Source organism: Callorhinus ursinus, unplaced genomic scaffold (assembly GCF_003265705.2).
Source record: "Callorhinus ursinus isolate GAN/ISIS: 27379988/994484 unplaced genomic scaffold, GSC_fseal_2.0 scaffold2, whole genome shotgun sequence".
In the NCBI taxonomy this organism is placed as follows: Eukaryota; Metazoa; Chordata; class Mammalia; order Carnivora; family Otariidae; genus Callorhinus; species Callorhinus ursinus.
The window spans coordinates 44,543,098-44,565,959 of NW_027397064.1; the positions used below are offsets into that span (position 1 = coordinate 44,543,098).

The 22,862-nt window shown below is 34.8% G+C and overlaps 2 long non-coding RNA genes across 3 annotated transcripts in view; one reads left to right on the forward strand and one right to left on the reverse strand.

Annotated features, from left to right (window-relative positions):
- The window catches only part of LOC141370681 (uncharacterized), a 136,317-nt gene that overhangs the window by 43,130 nt on the left and 70,325 nt on the right, over positions 1–22,862 (reverse strand). The window contains exons 1-2 of one of the 2 annotated variants that reach the window (XR_012374937.1): positions 17,719–17,909; positions 10,839–10,943 (exon numbers count right to left, since the gene is read on the reverse strand). This is a non-coding gene — a long non-coding RNA (uncharacterized lncRNA). Of the gene's footprint in view, positions 1–10,838; positions 10,944–17,718; positions 17,910–22,862 lie in introns of those variants that run through there. The other variant, XR_012374938.1, reaches the window with a different exon arrangement.
- The window catches only part of LOC141370682 (uncharacterized), a 38,134-nt gene continuing 33,337 nt past the window's right edge, over positions 18,066–22,862 (forward strand). The window contains exon 1 of the long non-coding RNA XR_012374939.1: positions 18,066–18,106. This is a non-coding gene — a long non-coding RNA (uncharacterized lncRNA). The remainder of the gene's footprint in view (positions 18,107–22,862) is intronic.

The following is a 22,862-nucleotide window of genomic DNA, read 5'->3' on the forward strand; positions in this document are numbered from 1 at the left end:
CATCATTATGTGTGTCTATCTTCACATCTATAATACACTGCTTGAATTACTGTACTTTCATAGTAAATCTTAAAATCAAATGGCATCAGTCCTCTAGCTTTGTTCTTTTTCAAGATGGCTTCAGCTATTCTAGGACCTTTGCATTTTCACATAAAATTGGAATCACCCTGGTCCATCTCTAAAGTAGATCTTGATGTACTTTTGACTGAGGTTGTATTGAATCTATTGATGAACTTATAGGGAATGGCCAAGTTAACAATATTGAGTATTAACTTTAGGAACATAATATATCTCCCCATTTATTCAGGTCTTTTACAATTTCAGCATTGTTTTCTACTTTCAGTGTGGGAATTTTTACATATTATATGTTACATTTGTCCTTTTATCCTATTATAAATATTATTTTAAGTTTTCAATTACTTATTGCATATATATGGAAATACAATTGATATCACCGACTTTATATACTGAAACTTATTTTTTTATTTATTATTATTTATTTTTTAAAGATTTTATTTATTTGACAGAGAGAGAGAGCACAAGCAGGGGGAGCAGTAGGCAGAGGGAGAAGCAGACTCCCCACTGAGCAAGGAAACTGATGCGGGACTCGATCCCAGGACTGTAGGCTGAAGGCAGATGCTTAACCAACGGAGCTACCCAGGAGCTGAAGGTTTTTATTTTTTAATAATTTTTATAATTAATATTTTTGAGAATTTTTGATAACAATTTATGTCTGACTTGATTATTTTTGATAATTTTTGATAATAACTTACTTTTGATTATTTCAGTTATTACTTTTACTTTTGTAATTTATAGCTTCTACAGATTTACAATAATCATGTTATCTGAAAAGAGGAATAATAAAACTCTCTACTTTCTCCCTATCCTTTATGCCTTTTATTTATTTTTCTTTCTTCATGTACTAAAACATCTGTAAAGTATAAATGGATATTGTAGGAGTGTACATCCTTTAACTGCTTCAGATAATGATCCTAGAAAGATAATAAGTATTTGCAATAGCCTTTCTCCCTTTGCATATTGTTTATTCCTTGTTTTCTGTTTTTTCTCTCCCAGCTAGCTCCTAAGGTCCAGAGCCAGGCTTTCTCTAATTTCTCTTAAATTGTTTAAAACTACAGTGCATCTCATTATCTCATACATATCCAGGCTGACTCTTCAAATTAATGGTAATGAATTCATCTATTTATCCATCTATCTAGACAGGAAGCTTACTTCAGCTTACTGACATTTTTAAATGCAATTCAAAAATTGTGTAACGATGGTACTACAATGATGCATACAACTGACCTTGAGTAAGGAACACACAATACACTGGATGGTTAGTAATAAAATCTGAGAATGCTAATGCTGACTCCAAGGTTATCATCCCTGTTCTAGTTAATTCTTTGCAGAGACCTGCTTCAGAGACCTGTTCTAGTTATTCTTTGCAGAGACTTTGCAGAGATGATTATGGCTCCCAATAAAAAACAAAAAGTAAAATTATGAAGTATCCATGAAAATAATTGTTGAAAAATTTTCTTTTGGGCACCTTGCTTGATCCATGAATTCTGTTGTATATTTTTTTTTTTAACTCAGAGCATTTCAAAGACTTGGGTTACTGCTTGGGAATATGAAAGAAAAATTCCCTATACTTTTGTAAGTCAAGTAAGAAATAATGAAAAAAAAGCTACTTTAAGGAAAAAATGTACATGAAATTCTAATAAACATTATGTTTACACCCTTAATTTAGGCAAAAATGTCACATTACATTACATCCTTTAGGCAAATTAATTCTAACCCTAAGATTCCATTCCACCTCTATCTCTATTTGGATTCCTGCACTTTCTCTATTTCCATTCCTTATGGCCATGACTATGAAGAAGTTCTTGGAGTTTGCCTCACATCAAAAGCCAAAGACATCCATCCAGTATTGTTTCATCTCTTCATTTACCTCTTGCTCTGAAATGCCCATCATCTCAGTCTTCATCTATTCATCTCTGAAGCCCAGGTGCCCAGTTGTTTCTGCATTCAATCTGGGCACAGGGATCTTAGCTGAAGCTGAGAACTCTGGGGACAGTTGATGAGCATCTCTGAGTACATCAGTCATCAATTTCCTTTTTCTAATTAATATTAGAGCAAAACTGTGATGCTTACCAAGTCCTAATTATGTACACAATTTACTTTTATCCAGATTCTTTCATGAGCAAGATGCAATTTATAAAGCTCTACGTGTAACTGAATACTTTTTAGTGGAAGCAAAATTATATATTTAAATATTAAATTAAAGAATCTGACAAAAGGGAGCACATATCTGAAAAATTAATAGAAACTAAGTTGTAAAGTTATATTTAATGTGAATATAGCACAAAATGAAAAATATGAAGATAAAATGTAATAAATTATAAAAACTACTGTTACTAAAAATATACACCCCTAAAAATGAATAATATTTTTAAAATTTTTTTAAAGATTTTATTTATATGAGAGAGAGAATGAGACACAGAGCACGAAAGGGAAGAGGGTCAGAGGGAGCAGCAGACCCCCTGCTGAGCAGGGAGCCCGATGTGGGACTCTATCTTGGGACTCCAGGATCATGACCTGAGCCGAAGGCAGTCGCTTAACCAACTGAGCCACCCAGGCGCCCCATATTTTTAAAATTTTTTTGAGGAACCTCCACACTGTCATCCAGAGTGGCTGCACCCCCTTGCATTCCCACCAACAGTGCACAAGTTTCCTTTTATTCCACATTCTTTTTTTTTTTAAAGATTTTATTTATTTATTTGAGAGAGAGAGAGAGAATGAGAGATAGAAAGCACGAGAGGGAAGAGGGTCAGAGGGAGAAGCAGACTCCCTGCTGAGCAGGGAGCCCGATGTGGGACTCGATCCCGGGACTCCAGGATCATGACCTGAGCCTAAGGCAGTCGCTTAACCAACTGAGCCACCCAGGCGCCCTTTATTCCACATCCTTGTCAACACTTGTTTCTTGTCTTTCATTTTAGCCATCTGACAGGTGTGAGGTGGTATCTCATTGTAGTTTTTGATTTGCATTTCCCTGATGATGAGTGATGTTGAGCAGTTTTTTATGTGTCTGTTGGCTATCTGTATGTCTTTTTTGGAAAAATGTCTGTTCATGTCTTCTGCCCATGTTTTAACTGCATTGTTTGTCTGTTGGGTGTTGAGCTGTATCAGTTCTTTATATATTTTGGATAGTAACTCTTTACTGTATATGTCATTTGCAAATACCTTCTCCCATTCAATAGGTTACCTTTTAGTTTTGTTGTTTCCTTCACTGTACAGAAGCTTTTTGTTTTGAGTAGTCCCAACAGTTTATTTTTGCTTCTGATTCCTTTGCCTCAGAAGACAAATGTCAGATGTCAGAGAAATTACTGCCTATGCTCTCATTGAGAATTTTTATGGTTTTAGGTCTCACATTTTAGGTCTTTAATCCAATCTGAGTTTATTTTTGTGTATAGAGAAAGAAAGTGGTCCGGTTTCATTCTTTTGCATGTACCCATCCAGTTTTCCCAGTACCATTTGTTGAAGAGATTATCTTACTCCCATTATATATTCACTCTTCCTTTGTTGAAGATTGACCATATAATTGTGCATTTATTTCTGGGTTTTCTATTCTATTCCATTGATCTATGTGTCTATTTTTATGCCAGTACTATACTGTTTTAATTACTAGTGCTCTGTATATAATGTGAAATCTGGAATTGTGATTACCTCCAGTTTTGTTTTTCTTTTGCAAGACTGCTTTGGCTATTCAAGGTCTTTTGTGGTTCCACACAAATTTTAGGATTGCTTGTTCTAGTTCTGTGAAAAATGCATTTGGCATTTTGATAGGGATTGCATTAAATGTGTAGATTGCTTTGGGTAGTACAGACATTTTAACAATATTTGTTCTTCCAAACCATGAGCATGGAATGTCTTTCCATTTCTTTGCATAGTCTTGAATTTCTTTCATCAGTGTTTTATTGTTTTCAGAGTGCAGGTCTTTCACCTCTTTGGTTAAGTTTAATCCTAGATATTTTGTTGTTTTTAGTACAACTGTAAATGTGATTGTTTTCTTAATGTCACTGTCTGCTGCTTCATTATTAGTGTATAGAAATGCAATGGATTTCGATACATTGATTTTATATCCTGTGACTTTACTGAATTCATTTATCAGTTCTAGTAGTTTTTTGGTGGAGTCTTTATGGTTTTCTTATATATAGTATCATGTCAACTGCAAACAGAGTTTTACTTCTTCCTTACCAATCTGAATGCCTTTTATTTCTTTATGTTGTTTAACTGCTGTGGTTAGTACTTCCAGTACTATGTTGAATAAAAGTGGTGAGAGTGGAAATCCTTGTCATGTTCTGACCTTAGGGGAAAAACTCTCAATTTTTCACCATTAAGTATGATATTGGCTATAGGTTTTTCATGTAAGGCCTTTATTATGTTGAGGTATGTTCCCTCTAGATCTACTTTGTAGAGGGTGTTTATAATGAATGGATGTTGTACTTTGTCAAACGCTTCTTCTGCCTCCACTGAAATGATCATACAGTTTCCATCCTTTCTCTTATTGATGTGAAGTATCACATTGACTGTTTTGCAAATATTGAACCACCCCTGCAACTCAGGAATAAATCCCACTTGATTGTGGTTATGACTTTTTAAATGTATTTTTGGATTCAGCTTGCTAATATTTTGTTGAGGATTTTTGCATATATGTTCATGAGAGATACTGACCTATAGTTCTCTTTTATTGCAGTGTTGTTATCCAATAATTGTACTACTGGGTATTTACCCAAAAAATACAAAAACACTGGGTGCCTGGGTGGCTCAGTCCGTTAAGTATCCAACTCTTGATTTTGGCTCAGGTCATGATCTCAGGGTCATGAGATCCAGCCCTGCCCAATGTGTAACCTGCTTAAGAGTCTCTTTCTCCCTCTGCCCCTCCCCTCTGCTCGCACATGCACTCTCTCTCAAAAAAAAAAAAAAATACAAATGATTACCAGCAGTCTTTGTAATTGACAATTATTTCCTTGAAGAAAAATATATAGAGGACATCAAAAAATACAGAAAGGATGCAATTCAAAAACTGATGCATGGGTGAAATTTCACCCTGTATGCTGAACAAATTGTCATTTGACAGTCATATTTTCAGCCATAGCACATCACTCCCACTGTCATCCCTCTATCATGGGGCCCTGGACTCAGAGCCCTGGCTATTCTCTCTAATACTCATGAAATGATCCATGTATGTGGTTTACCTGGCTTTCAATTCCCTTCATCAACCACCCATAGACCTTTAGCTTTCCCCTTCAAAAATATTTGATGATATGTCAGACATATTACTTAGGAATAATAAATTATGAGAGTTAACTGAAGTGTAAAATGCTGTACTCTAGGAGTCATGGTGGCTAGAACAAAAAGAGCTCTGTCCCAAGGCTCTGCTATTTAAAAGGTGCCTAAGTCAAAATAATTTTTAGAAGACTGTAAATATTTTGAGGTTCCTTCTGTTTTATTAAATAGTCCACCCATACTTTTCCAGTTATGATATCAGCAGAGCTGGATGAGATCAGAGCACAAGATCAGAAACCTTGGACTCACTTTGTTATCAAAGGCCACCCTCATTTCCCTTTGGACCTCACCCATTCCTCATCCTATATCATGTACATAAATACTTAGCTCCACGTATTTGAATATACTTGCCTGAGGAGATAATTTGCTTCATGAAAGAAATGTCAACAACCTACATTTTAGACCATAATACAGTACAACAAGATAAATCTCTGTGAATTAAGTTTATGTGCATATTATGATTCAGGTTAAAGTGTATGTATGATAGAGATATACAAGAATACTTGAAATATTAAATATTTTTGCAGGTAAGGCAGGAAAAGAGTGCAAATAATTCTGGTTGCTTTATTAGACCAAGAGCAGCAAACTTCTTTCTCACAAACTAAATGCAGATTTGTCAACACAGCAGTGTTAATGAAAAAAAATGGAACCAACTGACAATGATAGAAAAGTCTGAAATTTACATAAAATGTACATTTCCAGCTTTTCTTAATAAATTAGACCCAACAATAGGAGACCACATTGCTGCTTTGTAGTGAATGGAAAATGTTTTTTCTAGTTCTCCACAATTATTAGCCTCTTTTAGTTACACAAAAGATGACTATATTTCCCTATGGGCCTAGTATAGTCCTTTTATTTTTTTTAAATATATTTTTTAATTTTTAATTGTTATGTTAATCACCATACATTACATCATTAGTTTTTGATGTAGTGTTCCATGATTCATTGTTTGTGCACAACACCCAGTGCTCCACACAGAACACACCCTCCTCAATACCCATCACCAGGCTAACCCATCCTCTGACCCCCCTCCCCTCTAGAACCCTCAGCTGGTTTCTCAGAGTCCATAGCCTCTCATGGTTCGTCTCCCCCTCCGATTTTCCCTCCTTCATTCTTCCCTTCCTGCTATCTTCTTCTTTTTTTTTTAACATATAATGTATTATTTGATTCACAGGTACAGATCTGTGATTCAACAACACAATTCACAGCGCTCACCATAGTACATACCCTCCCCAATGTGTATCACACAGCCACCCCATCCCTCCCCCCAACTCCAGCAACCTCAGTTTGTTTCCTGAGATTAAGAATTCCTCATATCATTTGTATGGAACCAGAAAAGACCCCGAATAGCCAGAGGAATGTTGAAAAAGAAAAGCAAAGCTGGTAGCATTGCAAATCCAGACTTCAAGCTCTATTACAAAGCTGTCATCATCAAGACAGTATGGTAATGGCACAAAAACAGACACATAGATCAATGGAACAGAATAGAGAGCCCAGAAATGGACCCTCAACTCTATGGTCAACTAATCTTTGACAAAGCAGGAAAGAATGTCCAATGGAAAAATTCTTCTTCTACATTTATTTTGTCTTCACCTTATTTTGGTGGGGGGGGTGGGAGCTGATGGTTACTGACAACTGAAATGGAGTCATTTACTCATTCTTTAAGATAGACACTCCCCTACCCCTTACAACTTTATACTAATGACAGGTAACTTTTATTGAGCACCGATATAATGTAATGTAATGTTATTTGTGTTTTATATTTAATCCCTGCCACAGCTCAATGATATAAGTACTGATATAATTAACATTTTATAGATTTGGTAATTTTTCCAAGGTAATTCACATAATTAAAATAACCATTAAAAATCTATTGTTTAGCTTATTTTATGTTTTTAATAATAACTATATTTATATACTTTATATTGTATTATATATATTTTATATTATATGAGAAAATACTCTTTATAACCAAGCAGATTTAAATAAGTAAAGCATAGATTCCATGAGTTATCAAAGATCACATTGTCTAGTAAAGGAAAGAACCGGGTCGTAGACTCAGGTGCCCTAATCCCAAATCCAGACCTATTTCATGGAAAAGCTTGATATAAAGCAGTAGTGTCTTGAAATTAACAGTAATAAAATTCTTTAAGATTGAATTAGCTTAGTGTTGGGCTGTCATTCTGGACATATTACTGATAAAAGGAATGTGTACTAGATTATTAAATAGTTTAGTGACTGTTGAAAACTAGTCTAGGAGATGGTAGGTTATACTGATGTTCTACTTCTCAGATTAATGAGACTTGGAAGAAGCCTGTTAAAAGCTCTGAACCTAATCAGTACACCCAGTCACATATTCTTCAGCTAATGAAAAAGCATTCTATTGAATGATTTTTATTTTTATCCATTATTATTAAAATGGAGGAGGAATGTATAGAAGAAAATTTTAAATCAGATCATTGGAGGCATATTTTAATTCTAGACCAAACCAAAAAGTTGGAGCCCTTTCTCCCTAAAAAAAAAAATAAAAATAGTATCTCAAGTATAGCTATTCCATACTTAAAGTTTTATGGTACGTGGCAGGTTGTGTTTTCTGGAAAACAAACTCTGAGGCAAAGGTTTGTGTACAGAATGTTTATCAGGAACTAAACATGTAGTGTAAAGGAAGGAGTCAGAGTTGTTCAGAAAAGGAAGCAGACTTGCAATCAGGTCCAAAAGTCTCCTCTAACCCCACCGGGGAGATCTGATGCTAAAATGGCCTGTAAAAGTTGTTTGGTGTCAGAATCAACCACTGGATCCCTGCCACCCCAGGAAGGAACTGACCTGGGATAAAGCATTGTTCTACACCATTATTACATTGTCCTCAAACTCTTATTTTTTTTTTCTATATTTATGGTATTGGCTGAACTCTGGTAAAATGTTAAAGCTGTGAGAGCCAATATCCTTGCCTTTTCTCTCAATTTTAATAGGAATGTTTCTAATGTGTCAATATTAAGTTGTCTATCCATGGTAGATTTCTGGTAGGCACCATTTTGAAATTAAGACATTCCTAATACATAATTTGTTATAAATGTATGTTAAATGTTAGCAAATGCTTTTTGAACATTTATTTAGTTGGCTATATGCTTTTCTATTCTCATCTGTTAATGAAGGTTATTTTCTAATGATGAGGCTCTGTAGCTAAACGAATTAATTGGCCTGATCTTTCAATTTGCCATACATCCACACTCTTTCCATGGCCTCATTATAGAGAAATTTATTTCCCTACCCCCTGACTTTGGGCTAGGCATGCCACTAGGGTTTTGTTTGTTTTTGTTTGTTTGCTTGTGCCTGTTTTTGTTTTGACAGTTTTAACCAATAGCCAGTAGGTAGAAATTAGTCTGTACACTTTTGGACCCTAAACTATAAGATTTATTGTTTTCACTTGCCCTCATGTGCTCTGCTTCTGCTATGAGAAGAACATGCCCTCCCTAACCTGACAGCCCAAGGAGAATGAGGATGGGAAATACAGTAAGTGTTATTAAATCACATATGATTTTTGTTTCTATTTTCAAAAATAAAATCAGTCTACATTTCTCCTGCGTGCTTGTCTGTTTTTGATATCAGGGAACACTAAACTTCTAAAAGGTTAATGTGTCATACAAAATTCTGTAAAGGTCTATGACAGTTCATACAATGTTGCCAATCATTTGGTTTTATGAACCAAAGCTTCCTAATTTTTATCAGTTACCTTTATCTTTTTTATTTGCTTCCTTCTAGTCTTTTGAGTTTGTTTTTTAATTCTGGTTATTATTTTTGAGCTTCTTAAATTTAAGAATATACATTATTCTCTGAGAACTGTATTGGCCCCTTATATACATTTTGTTATTTACTACAATTCAATTTAAATAGCTTATTATTTTTATTATTTCCTCTTTAACTGAAGATACGTGTAGAATACATTTTTTCACTTGTAATGGAAAATAAACTATGTGTATCTAGTTCATCTCTTTGTATTGCCTTTTTCCAGAAAATATAACATATTTTTAATGTATTAAGATTCATTTTGCTGACTTCTATATGTTAAATACTATAAATATTTCAAATATACTTGAAAATAATATGTACATTATATATTGTTTCCTGAATTCATAATTCCATATGTTACACATGTATTTGTGTATAAATATACCCTCATAAATACATTACAGAAGCTTTTAAATTATGACATTGATATTCTCTGATATTTCTCCATTAATTTTTCTATCATTAGGGGCTATTATAAATATATTTATATTTTCAACATATAAGATTTATTACTAGTAATATATGTATATGTTTAATTACATGATAAGATATAATTATAAAGAATTAAGTAGTTTACATAATTTAATCCTTGATAACAGATATTTAATATTTTTACTATGTAGTAATGAGTAAAGATAAAATTACACAGTGACCTGCCATACATTAAATATACAATTTAATTGGATTAAGGAAAAGAACTGTAGATGATGGAAGATGTAATTTGACTCTTTTTGCACATCTGTTTATACTTTTTTTTAGTTTAGTCCAGGACAGCCTAAGTATGATGGGCACTGATTAATACATGTGTCCTTGTTACTACAAAGATAGACATTATAAAAGAAAATGAATATTTCTCTAAGTGCTGTCACATTCAGACGAAATAATTAAACAATTTCAAAACTTTTTGCTTCTGAGTCCTTGTTCCTTACTCAAACATGGGACCTGACACCATAAAAAACAGTCTTAAATAGAGGTGAAAAATGCTTTCATACCTCAAATTGTATTTTCCTCATCATGATTGAATGCATTGGATTTTAGCAAATAAGTCCAATCTCTTTAATATGTAACTTATGTGAAGCCTTTAATCATCTCCTAATAAATTGACCAAAAAATTTAAGAAACAGATTTCACAAAGATGCCAATAATCTGATCACTCTTGGCCTCCCCCTCCAATACCATTGCAACAGTAGATTTATCCATGTTTAATAGCACCATTCTAATTCATAGGACTCACCACACAGAAAAAAAAATAGTCATAGATCTGTTAAAGGCAGTATTACTGCCAGTAACCAATGTCCACTGACCACTTACTTACAAGCATTATCAGTAAAATGTGTTATGTACAAGAAATGCAGTCCACTCTTGATTAATTATGTTAATTGGGGTCAAAAATAGCATAATCTGTTTGAATCTAAAAATAAATTCTTAATGTTTCATTATGCAAATAACTCTCTTTCCCAATCTAACCTTTTAATAGACTCTAACAAGTTTTACTTTTCTTGCGTGTAAAAATTTGAAGGGCACGTCATCTTTCTGCCTTTATCAACCTTTGGGTGGAAGCCTAAAATCAGTTATATGACCTTGGGCAATCAGATGATCAGGAAAATGGCCTTTATATCTCCTCTAATCCCTCATGGGATGAGCAAAAATATAAATAAGTGGCACATCTCTCAGGTAAATTTTTTAACAGACATAATTTGACTCACCTGTTCCATTCAGTATCTCACTGTTTCTCACAGAATACACTGTATGACAGGCAGGTTGGCCAACAAGGTTCTTTGATGTTCTGTTGCACATTTCAAATGTTCCATCTGGAAGAGGGAGGGGATAGTAACCAAGGGGAATAGAAGTAAAGAGAACAGGCACACATGAGAGTGAAATACTGAAGAGGAGAAAGATACCAATAGATAATTGGTTTAATGATTGCTTGTCCATCACTGCCCCAGCAAGTTTACTGTATTTCAGGGAATGGTATGCTCAAGCAGGAAATCACTCCCCCTACAGTATAAGATTTAAACTGCTCTAAAGGTTTTCCTGAGGACCTCAAAGCTGTTTGAATAATATATCCCCCAAGTTCTTTCCTGTTTTGGGGCCTTTTTATCTGTTGTCTCTCCTGAAATGCTCCTACTCTCTTATACTTCACTTAACCCATTCCCTTTCCAATATTCAGGTTTTAAACCATATATTTACCACCATCTCATCTAATATAGTTCAATAGACCATTCAATGTGTAGCACAATACCCCAGGGTCTTATCAAAGACAGAGGTAACTATCCTAACAGCAGTCATCACAATGTGAAATTATATCATGTAGTTGTTCACTTGTTCATTTTCTATCTCTATTCTGATATATAAGGTATTTCCGCTGTGTATGGCACCAAATTGATGCCATTAAATGTACAGTGAATAAATAAAAAGAACCAAAAAAAGGTGACTTGCTGAAATAGAGGGATCACCTTGTTCACTACCAAGCTTAAACCTTACTGGCGGTGACCATACACTGGGTTGGTGGCAGAAAAATCAGAAGTACCATTACCCACTGGGTGAAAATCAATAAAATGTTGAGCTCTACAGATATAAGAGATCATGTCAGAGAATCAGACTTGACGGTATAGAACTACATTTTTATAGTTTTAAAGTAAATATGAAAAATTAAGTAATTCCAGTCATATTTATGTTTCTTGTGATTTTGAATATTGTTCATAATAGTATATTTACTTTTTATTAATATGACTAGTTGTCTAAAAATTTAATAATGACTTTGGAATGAAGAGAACAATGCAAATGTGACATATTTAGTAGATATAAAGCCAAGAAATTGATTCCATTTTGATATTTATCTCAAGATTTTAACTTGCTCCCTAGTGAGTTACAATAAAGAAATCGCTATAAATTTTAATCTAAAAAAATTGTTTGCTTTCAATTTTCATTCCCAGACAATGATGGTAGAAAAAGGAAGCTATACTTCATTGGCATTTTATTTTAAACCGCATCTACAATGACTCTGTATGATAAATATTTTGATACTTTTACTCCTGGAATTATTTATAATACTCTTTTTTCTCATGGACGATGGATCGCAATTTAAATTGAAATTTGACATTTCATTTACTTGGTTAAAGTAGCTGAGATTAGATGTCATTATTCAAATAGACTTAAAACCCATGGGCAATAGGAGACATAATAAAAATGGGAGCATTCATACTGCAGGAAGACCTTGCAGCTATCTGAATGTCTGTTGGGCATGCTGTAGGATGATTTGAAGTAATACTGTAGCTTTAATGCAAACTGGACATGTCTCTAACATTTCTCTACAACTTCAATAAACATATTTACTTTAAACTATAAAATAAGTTAATATTTTTCTTAGCATTAACATAGAATATTGCTTTGTCAAAAATTATTGAAAGTATTGTCCAATTATTAGTACAATAGAAAGTAACGAGGCCAAAAACAGAGTTAGGATTATATAACATATTTTAATAAACTAAATATTAGTGATCATTCCAAATACAAATCCACTTTGTATATAATTTTAATCAATATTCACATATTTATTACTTAATTTTTTTAATATAAGTGTGTAAGTTTAAAGTGCACAGCATAATGATTTGACTTATATTTATTGTGAAATTACCACAGTAAGTTGAGATAACATCCATGATCTCATATATACAACAAAAAAAGAAAAAAATACATCATCCTTGTGATGAGAACTCTGAAGATCTACTCTCTTAACAACTTTCATATATACCATACAGCAATGTTAAACATATTCATCATGTTGTGGTCAAAAGGTACAAACTTCCAGTTATAAGATAAATAAAATAAGTACAAGGGATGCAACATACATATTTATTACTTTTAATAGAATTTAATTTTAAAAAATATGTTTACAATATTTAATTAGAGAAAAGGTCTTTATTTCAGTGGATATTCACATTTAAAGTTGTCTACTTTTTTAGGTTTCATTCCTTTAGTCTTAATTATATTTGGTTTTCCTTTGGGAGAGTTGCCCATTGAGTAAAATGCCTGGTTTTTATTTATCATAGCATATATATATATATATATATATATATATATATATATTTAACTTGGTTTCCATTTACTATTTATCTTATTTTAATTGCCCCTGCCAACCGATTTCCTTATCACCTAACACTGAAATCTTGATTATTCCTTCCCATGAGTCACTGAACATAGAATACACTCCTCTGTCTAAAAATTCCTCTCTTCCAAATTTTGTTTATATTTTAAGAAGCCTATGCTTCACTAATCCTTCTTTCTTATAGTACACAGACTTCCTTATTCTGAAAATCTCAGTGTTTGTACATTTTATAAAGATTATTATCTTTTGCTTTTTATTTTTCATTAGGGGTGTGTGTGTGTGTGTGTGTGTGTGTGTGTGTGTGTGTACTCTCTAAAGTCTTTGTAACAAAAGCATACTTTCTATTTCTCCAATATTTTATTCAGGTTCAGTATAGTGATGTGCTCATTTATTAACTAAAGACAATCTCCAAATAATACTGTCTGTGAGTTTTTGTGTGTGCACACACATAACATGATTTCATTAGGTATCCAGGAATGTTCTTGGAGTGACATATCTCAGAAATGTTACATAGGTTTTCAATATCTAACTCTTGCAGAGCTGGCAAGAAAAAGAAAGATATAATATAAAGATGTGTTCCAGCCTTGTTCAGATGTGGACTCTGAGTCAAGATCTAGAAGAATTACTGACCACAGAAAATATTTTCAACTGCAGATTATGGCATGTGCTTGCATCCCAAGATTACAGTGATATGAAATCACCCTTAAACTGCCAGAGAATTCATTTCATTTCTCTTAGTTGATTCTTCTATAAATCATACCTCTTATATCCTTATACATATGATGCCAAAATTATTTTTATAAGAATCCTACTGCATCAGAATTAAATTCCCAACAGAAAAACAGAAGAATTATCATTACTGTTATATCTTTCTATCATGTCTTTTTATCATATATGTATTCAGAATTTACCTCCCAAATAGTCCATCTGGCATAATCAAAATAGGTAATTTTTCCTCATAGGTTCTTATTTCAAGGCAAGTAATAATTCTCTGTGAGTTTTCACATATCCTTCTCAGTTCCTTCAGATTTTTCTCAAGAATTTTAGTCTACTGCTTAAACATATTACTGGTCTACAGAAAAGCCAGTAAGACTCACTACAATTTATATTTTTTAAAAATGTTCCTCCCCTGAATTTTTTAAAGTACCTCTCTAATATTTCATTTATTTTATTCATCTTAAACATTTTTAGCTAATTTAATTTTTGAGTAAGTACTTTTAAAGTTTATATTAGCACTTTATCCAAAAATGCATGGAAAGAAAACAACAGTTTCTATTGAAGGTGATCTGTACCTTTGATGAAACTTGATTTTATAATTTTTTTCATTCTTTGTTTATATTTTTAATTCTGTACTGAATTATAATAAATATAGAAGAAAGTGCACAAATCATAAAGTAACAGCTTAATGAACTTTCACAAAGTGAACACAACCAGCACCTGAATCAAGACACAGAACACCAGCTCCCAGAAAACTCCCCATGTGCCCCTCCCAGTCATTGTCCTTCCTTCTTCCCCCAAATAACCACTATCTTGACATCTAACACCATACCTGAGTTTTGTCTGTTTGGGAACATACTGCAAGTGAAACATGGATGGCCCTTTCTATTCCTTGGTTTTCATTCCTTGACATCATCCCCTCCAGTGACATTTACCCTCACTCCACCTCCTGAGATCTTGCCATCTTAATAACTACTCTACCTCCAACATCTTGTTTGCAATTATTCCACTTTCTGATCATTCACATATGATATAGTAACCTTTGTTCAGAATTTCTTTGACCCTGTCCCTATGAAAACATCAGGTCTACCATGTTCTCACTGTCCATTATTTCTCTTGCGCCCTCAATCCTCCTGGCTCATCTTCTCAACCATCATTAACTCCCTTGCTTCCTTTCATTCCATTGTATTCACTAGGCAAAACCAACTAAATTTAAACCCAACTTAACCCGCACCTGCCCCCGGAGTTGTGTGTACCTACAAGAAAAGCACACATTGTGCTGACTGGTCTCAGTGTAAATTCAAGTCTTCAGATCTCAAATTGCACCACTGAGCTTCCCAAGTAAACTTCATTTCTATTCTCAGAAACAAAGATTTCACACTTTTGCTTCACTCTTCAAGCTTCTCATATCCCCTCCCTTCTCCCATTCTCAGCTCACAAACTGGACTCATATTTCATGGAGAAAACAGAAGCAGTAGATAATAGTTTCCTCAGCTTCTTACCACCAAATCTTCAACTTACCTACCTGTGCACCCATGTCCAGGTTGCTTCTTGGTGCAATGTTTGATGTGTCCCTTCCCCTATCGGAATCCAATCTCTCACTTGAACCCTGCATCTCACCTCTTCCTGCCTTTCAAAAGCCCCTCTCTAGTAACTCTTTCCTCTATTACACTATCAACTTCTCCTTCTACACTGGATCAGTCCTACTAGTATATAAATATGCCTCAATATGCACCATCTTTAAAAATGATAAGACTCTCTTTGATCCCTCATCTCTCTCTAGCTACCACCCCACTTCTTATCTCTGCTTGATCAAACTATGATGACCACCTCTGCATCCTGATCTCCTGTGCTCCCCTTTACCTTCTTCAGCCAAGTGCCCACTTCACTATCGAAACTACTCTTGTCAAAGTCACCAGGGACCACCATGTTGTCAAAGCAATGGTTTCCTTCCAACAACTCATACATCTGTTTTGTTTCAGACTGGTCTCTTTCCTGAATTTCCCACTAACAGGGCCTACTCAATATAAAACCATGATTTCTAGTAGGAAACTCCATCCATCTCACTTATGTATACTGAGTCATATCTGTTGTTTAGAAAAACGTCCCTTGTCATTAACAGGTTCGTAGGAGAATATCAGCTATTAATTATCTTAACTCCTAACTTCTCAAGTTTAACATGTCCAAAACCAAACTCTTTACCCTTAACACTGTTCCTTCTCCAGACTCTGCATCTCAGTTAAATGGCACTATGACAACCTAGCCACTCAATTCAAAAACCTGCTCGCTCCCATGCTTTCTCTTACCCTGCTCTCCATATTGCCACACCCACAGTAAGCAAGTCCTGTTGCTTCTACTGCCAAAACATGTCCTGAATCCAACCATTTCTCTCCATAGCTCTTGCCTTCACCCTAGTCCCCATCACTACTATCTCTCACCTAGATCACTGCAACAGGATCTCCCAAATCCTTTTCACTGCACTTAGAATTAAAATCTAAATCGCATATTATAACTTAAAATCTCAATATGATCTGGATCCTGCTTGCCTCTTAATTTACCCCACATCGCTCTCTCTTTCCTGCACTTATTTCCATTCAGACACAATGGCTACATTTCAAATGTTTCATTTTGTTTGGCAAAGTCTGAAGGTATCTGAATTTTCCCCTTAATATTTGCTGTTGTTATTTTTGCTGTTATTATTATTGCCTGAGGTTTAGAGGAGTGTTTCTTATTCTTCAAAGGCTCATAAAGTTAGGACACATCTTGAGATTGTTAAACCCATACTGACTATCTCTGGAATATACTACAACCTTTCAATATGTGGATCCACACTTCCTTGATTTCAGGAAAGCTCTCTTAAGTTATCTCTCTGGGTATTTTACTTCATTTATTTTCTCTTCTTTAAGGACACAAACTTAATATCTTGTATCTCCTTTTGCTTCCACATCAATTATTTTTATTTTATTCTTCTTAAAATTATTTTTGTTCAGTTAACTTTTCAAACACATTCCCCCTGTTGCTTTGTTTTCATACATATCCTTCCCCCTCTTCCTGTAGTTAATATGAGCTCATTTTTTCTTTCTTTCTTTCTTTCTTTTTTTTTTTTTTTAAGTAGGCTCCACACCCAGTGCGGAACCCACGACCCTGAGATCAAGACCTGAGCTGAAATCAAGAGTCACACGCTTAACCAACCTGAGCCACCCAGGTGCCCCTGACCTCACTTTTTGTTTTAATGTTTTTCTTCCTCCTCTTTCTTGAGCACCACTCATTTTTCATCTTCTATTGTCTTCTTATTTCACCCTTGAACCTTGTGTCTCTTCCATAAGATCATTATGCATACAGACCGTGCATCGTTCAGTTCCTTAAGCCCAGAGACAACTGCATGGCATGAGTTTCCTTTCATCCACCGCAACATTATTCTGCTGGGTACTCTTCATCCTCCTTTGGTTTACAATAGATCTTCCTTTCCTCTCTCCCTCTCTACCCCCTTATCTTCCTTCCCTCCACCCCCTCCACCCTGCTTCCTTTTTCCCTCCCTCTATCCGTCCCTCTGGGTGTGGCTGGTACTTTAACCCTCTTCAGCTCTCAAAGACCTAAAATGGCTAGTAGCTTCTAGAGGCCCCTCTTCCAAGCCACATTCACAGGCCGCTGGTTGCCAAAAAGGCAGCTCTTCGTGTTTCCTTCCATAGGCCCCATTCGCTGCCACTCTGTGGGCTCAGACAACTTTTAGTGGCTCCCACACCCCATACAAGTACCCTCACCTTACTCCAGACAGGGGTCCATGAGGTTAGTTCCTTAGATTATGGCGTTCTTTGCATAGTGTGTGCTCCGCCAGTGCTGTCTTTGCTCTGCCCTCCATGAGCTGTCTCTCGGACTGACCTTCGGCAGGTCACCTCCTGGACGCGCTCAGTCCACGTCTTCTGTCAGTCACATCCTCACTTACAACGCTGTGTGTTCCGGACCCGCGCTTCTGACGTCGTAGGTCAGACCCGCACTCACGACATGGTTCGTTAGTTCCGCGCGTCTCACGTCATCCATCCGACCCGCACTTACGACTGTTAGAGCCGTGCATCTGACACCGTCAGAGCCGCAAATCCAACGTCGTCTGTCGGATTTACATGTCAGACGTCATCCTGGTTCTGCGTGTCGGTCAGTGTTCATTTTGTTATTAGTGAGGTACACCACATAGAATCAACTCAAATTTTTAAGTTTTATGTCTGCTTGTATTAGCTGCTGAAATCTATATTGGTTGATAAAATCCATTATGTCCATGAACATTTACATGAAAAATGACTGAGGTGGGGGTCAAAGAAGTGAGAGAAAATGAGTTCTAATGTGAATGTTGAAAAAGAATTGTCTAAAGAAAACCTGTGAGGATACTTTAAAAAGTTAAAACATCTCAATTTGCAATTTGATAATTTTCGAATCGGATTTTCATAGACTGAGACAGACATTACAAACACAGAACTTGCATTGTTTTATGGATATAATATATGGCATTTTATGCGGGCAAAAAAATTCTACCCATTTCCTTACTTACGTGGAGAAAACGATGTAAGGAAGGAGACACAAATCCCTACAAGTACTAACACCTATGAGACTTTTACTTTTTACTCTATTTTTATGAGTTGTCAGAGAAATCACACTCTGTGATATTTAAGAAATAATGAAAGGCATCCTGAGGATTACAGTTGTCCATTGTTGTGGACAGGTTGGCAGCATGGTTTCCTGGAAATATTTTTTTAAAGATTCTTTTATTTATTTATTTATTTGACAGAGAGAGAGAGGGAGGGAGCACAAGTAGGCAAGCAGTAGGCAGAGGGAGAGGCAGAAGCAGGCTCCCCACTGAGCAGGAAGCCCAATGTGGGGCTCAATCTCAGGACCCTGGGATCATGACCTGAGCACAAGGAAGACTTAACTGACTGAGCCACCCAGGTGCCCCAGTTTCCTGGAAATATTTTAAAAGCAAAAGCATTGTAAACATTTTGTATTCACTGCTGATTCTTGCTACTAGTTGCCTTTTAGTTTTATTTTCTGACTAGGAATTCCTACCCTAAATGTTAGAGAAATAAAAGTAATATTTTCACCATTAGTCAAAGATACGTATTAATACTTAAGATTAAAAGTAACCATTTTTTGTTCTAGATACTGTGCTTCACTTGAGATTATAAATAAAGTTGCATTCATTTGAAATATATAGAATATTATAATCCTAAACTATGGCATAATTTCATAACATGGTATTATTATATGAAGTTTATAAATTTCCTGATAGGAATACTTGATTTCCTTTAATGTGACTAAGTCATTTCTCAATTTCTCTGAGCCTGTCCCCCCCAATAAATAATTATATGATAAAATAAAAAATGATTTATTAAACAGGCATGTTCTAATGGAAATAATATTTTTCTTGTCATAGGTTTTTTAAATCTAGATATAAATACCTATCATGAATACCAAGACTTCTTAATGGAATGTCTGTCAACATTGGCCAAGTGATTCATGCATTTTTAGAATCACAGGAAAGATACCTAAGTGAATAAGAAATGCAGAAGTCTCTGATTTATTTTAATCGCTTTATATATTTTGGATTGAATTATTTAAAAGAAACATGTTAGCATTTAGTTCATGAAAAAAAGTTCGATAGCTAACTTACCTTGGTATCTTGTCTCAGATACCTTATTTTGTAGTCACTTTAATGTCCATTTATTTTCAGCTAGCTATTTGTTTTCCATTCATAAAATATTTTACTCCCCATAAATACTACCTTCATTAAAAATTTTGCATCCTTCAGGCCATAGATGATACAGACCCAATCTTCTCCTCAAAAAACAATCAATTTAAGAGTATGTTCATGAACATAAAACTTTAAAGTACTGACCAAAACTTTACAAAACAATTATAGAAAATAAAAAGTCCTCTGTAAATTTCCCCAAGTAGAAAAAGATAATTATATGAAATGATGCTTCCATTGAAGTGAAAATATTCCGAGGAAAATCATAATTCTAATTTGCTGGATGCAAGATTTTATTTTCCAGGTTGTGAGAGAGGGTGAGTTCAGCCAGCACATGTAAAGCACTTACTATGTGCCAGAGACTTTAAAGGGCTTTGAATTTATATGTATTGTAGTCTTCATAACAATGTTGTGACATAAATACCATTATTACCTCTTTTTACTAATAAGGAGATAAGTACAGAGAGGTTAAATAACTCAGCAGTTATCATACAACAAATAAATGGCTAAGCCAGAGTGCAAACCCTTAGATCTAGATCCAAAACTTCTTTACTGAACTACTGAGCTATGACATCAACTCACATATATTGGATTGAAACACCCATATTTTAGGGACTCTAAGATACTCTCATGCTGGCTTTTTTTTTTAAGATTTTATTTATTTATTTGACAGAGAGAGTGGGAGGGAGAGCACACACAAGCAGGGGGAGTGGCAGGCAGAGTGAGAGGGAGAAGCAGGCTTAGGCTTCCCACGGAACGGGGAGCTCAATATGGCTCCATCCCAGGACGCCGGGATCATGACCTGAGTGGAAGGCAGATGCTTAACCTACTGAGCCACCCAGGCATCCCTGGCTCGCTCTTATTGTTACCGCAATCAACAGAATTTTTCACACAACCATGTTATGTCAGCCCCTTATCCAATTAGGAATTGTAATCTTATAAACGACAAACTTTGGTAACATGTATTCTTATTTTAGAGAGGTTAAATTGTGAGAGGCAATGCATATAAGAATTTATGAGATAGAGAGGTGGTAGTATTTAAATATATTTAAATATGCCTTATTAGTTTTGATAGGACCAGACATTTAACATTTTCATAGAACCTTTTTCTCCAAGCCTGTTTCAAGTCTTTGCTCAGTGTTCACCATCAGTGGCACCTTCTGGAGGACTCTAATTTAAAATTTCAATGTCACCTCCCACCCACAGTATTCCTAATTCAGTATGCCCTGCTGTGCTTTTCTTCCTTTTTATAGTTTTTATAATTTTGTAACATGCAACAGATATAATTAATTATGTGTATCATTAATATCTGCCTTCACTGATCACTGCCTCTTTAGAATATAAAATCCTTGAGGGAAAGACTGTTGTTCACTGGTGTATATCTAAATGCGTAAAACATTGTCTGGTACATTACAGGAATTCTTTATATGTATTTGTTACATGTTCAGAAGAATCAGTCAGTAAATCATTAAAAAATAAATTCATACTGTATGATCAGTGTTCCTGTAAAACATGACCAGAAAGACGTTTTTTTACTAACTTTTTTCTGGGATGTATTTGTACAATTTTCTTGTGTAGAAAAAGTGTGCACTTCTATGTATTTAATGTAACATTAAAACTGCCAATACAAATCATCAGTGATCATCTATAGAATAATTCTTCTATTAGTTTACAATCTGATTAGGGAAAAGTCATTCACTAAGCTGAACAGTGAAAAAATAAACCAACTGACACATTTACTTAATGTCTCTGAGCCTCAGTTTCCCCATGTATAAAATGGAGATAGAAATAGTACACATTTCATAGAGTCATCATGAAAAATATGTGACATAACTTACATAAAGCATTTTTAAAAATAGTGTTAACTATTATGCTGTTACACAAGAAAGGATGACAACTCCATCCGGATGCTTATTTGAGAGATATTTATAGAGGCACCTTGATTTTTTTCTCAGGTTCACTTAAATAGATTCACTTAGCTATTGATTACTTCCCTTTATTTTTTTTTTTTAAGATTTTATTTATTTTACAGAGAGAGACAGCAAGAGAGGGAACACAAGCAGCGGGAATGGGAGAGGGAGAAGCAGGCTTCCCGCTGAGCAGGGAACCCAGTGTGGGGCTTGATCCCAGGACCCTTGGGATCATGATGTGAGCCAAACACAGACGCTTAACCACTGAGCCACCTCGGCACCCCTACTTCCCTTTAAAATATCTTAGAATGGCAATATATAACATATGTAAATAGACTATATCTGTCTTTATCACAATATCCTAACCAAACTGCAAAAATATACCGCATGAACATTTGTTTTCCCCACCAATAAAATATCACTAGTCGATCTCATGCTAGTTGAAAATGATGTCTTTGAGACCAGTAGACGTCAAAGGTGTAAATAATGTAGATTCTACTTGCAAATGTGTAGTACAATTATGATAAAATCATAATCTGATTTGTATAATAAACAAAATAATTTTTCCAACTTTGCCATGGTAGATCAACACCAATTTGGATGATGACATCATACTGTAGTCCCTAAACTATTCTGAGAATGTAAGGATGAGGAGCAACTTATTACATCTCATACAATGAAAATGATACGATTGTCTTAAGAATTTGACAACCCACAGTGAAAAAAACCTGAAAAATGACTCTACAACAGATCTGATTATATTTTTATGTAAATTCGACATGGTCACCATTTTGAATTCTTTGGATACAGAAAGACACAGAAACAATTTAACAATTAGTCCGTAGGAAAAAAAACAGACAAAACTGTTCTAAGCTTTCAGGACTATGAAAAGAAAGATAGCCCATTTGGCATATAAAATACTGTTTATTGACCCAGTTTTATAAGTTTATCAATCATCAGTCCTCTTAATACCAGAAATTACACAAGTTGGCTGATACTTTAGTGCTCTAAATAAGTGTGATCATTTTTTTGTATAAAAATATTCCATAATGCTGTGATTCTCAAACATTGGTATATACTAGAAACAGGTGGAGAACATGTTTAAAATGCTGATTTTCTGTACAATTTCAACTCTTTTGTGATTCAAATTCAATAGTGCTGGCTTGAGGTTTGGGAGAATTTATATTTTAATAAGCAAACTCATTAATCTTGGTGCTGTTGATGATAGACCACACTTAAAGCAAGACTGCACTAAGCCTAC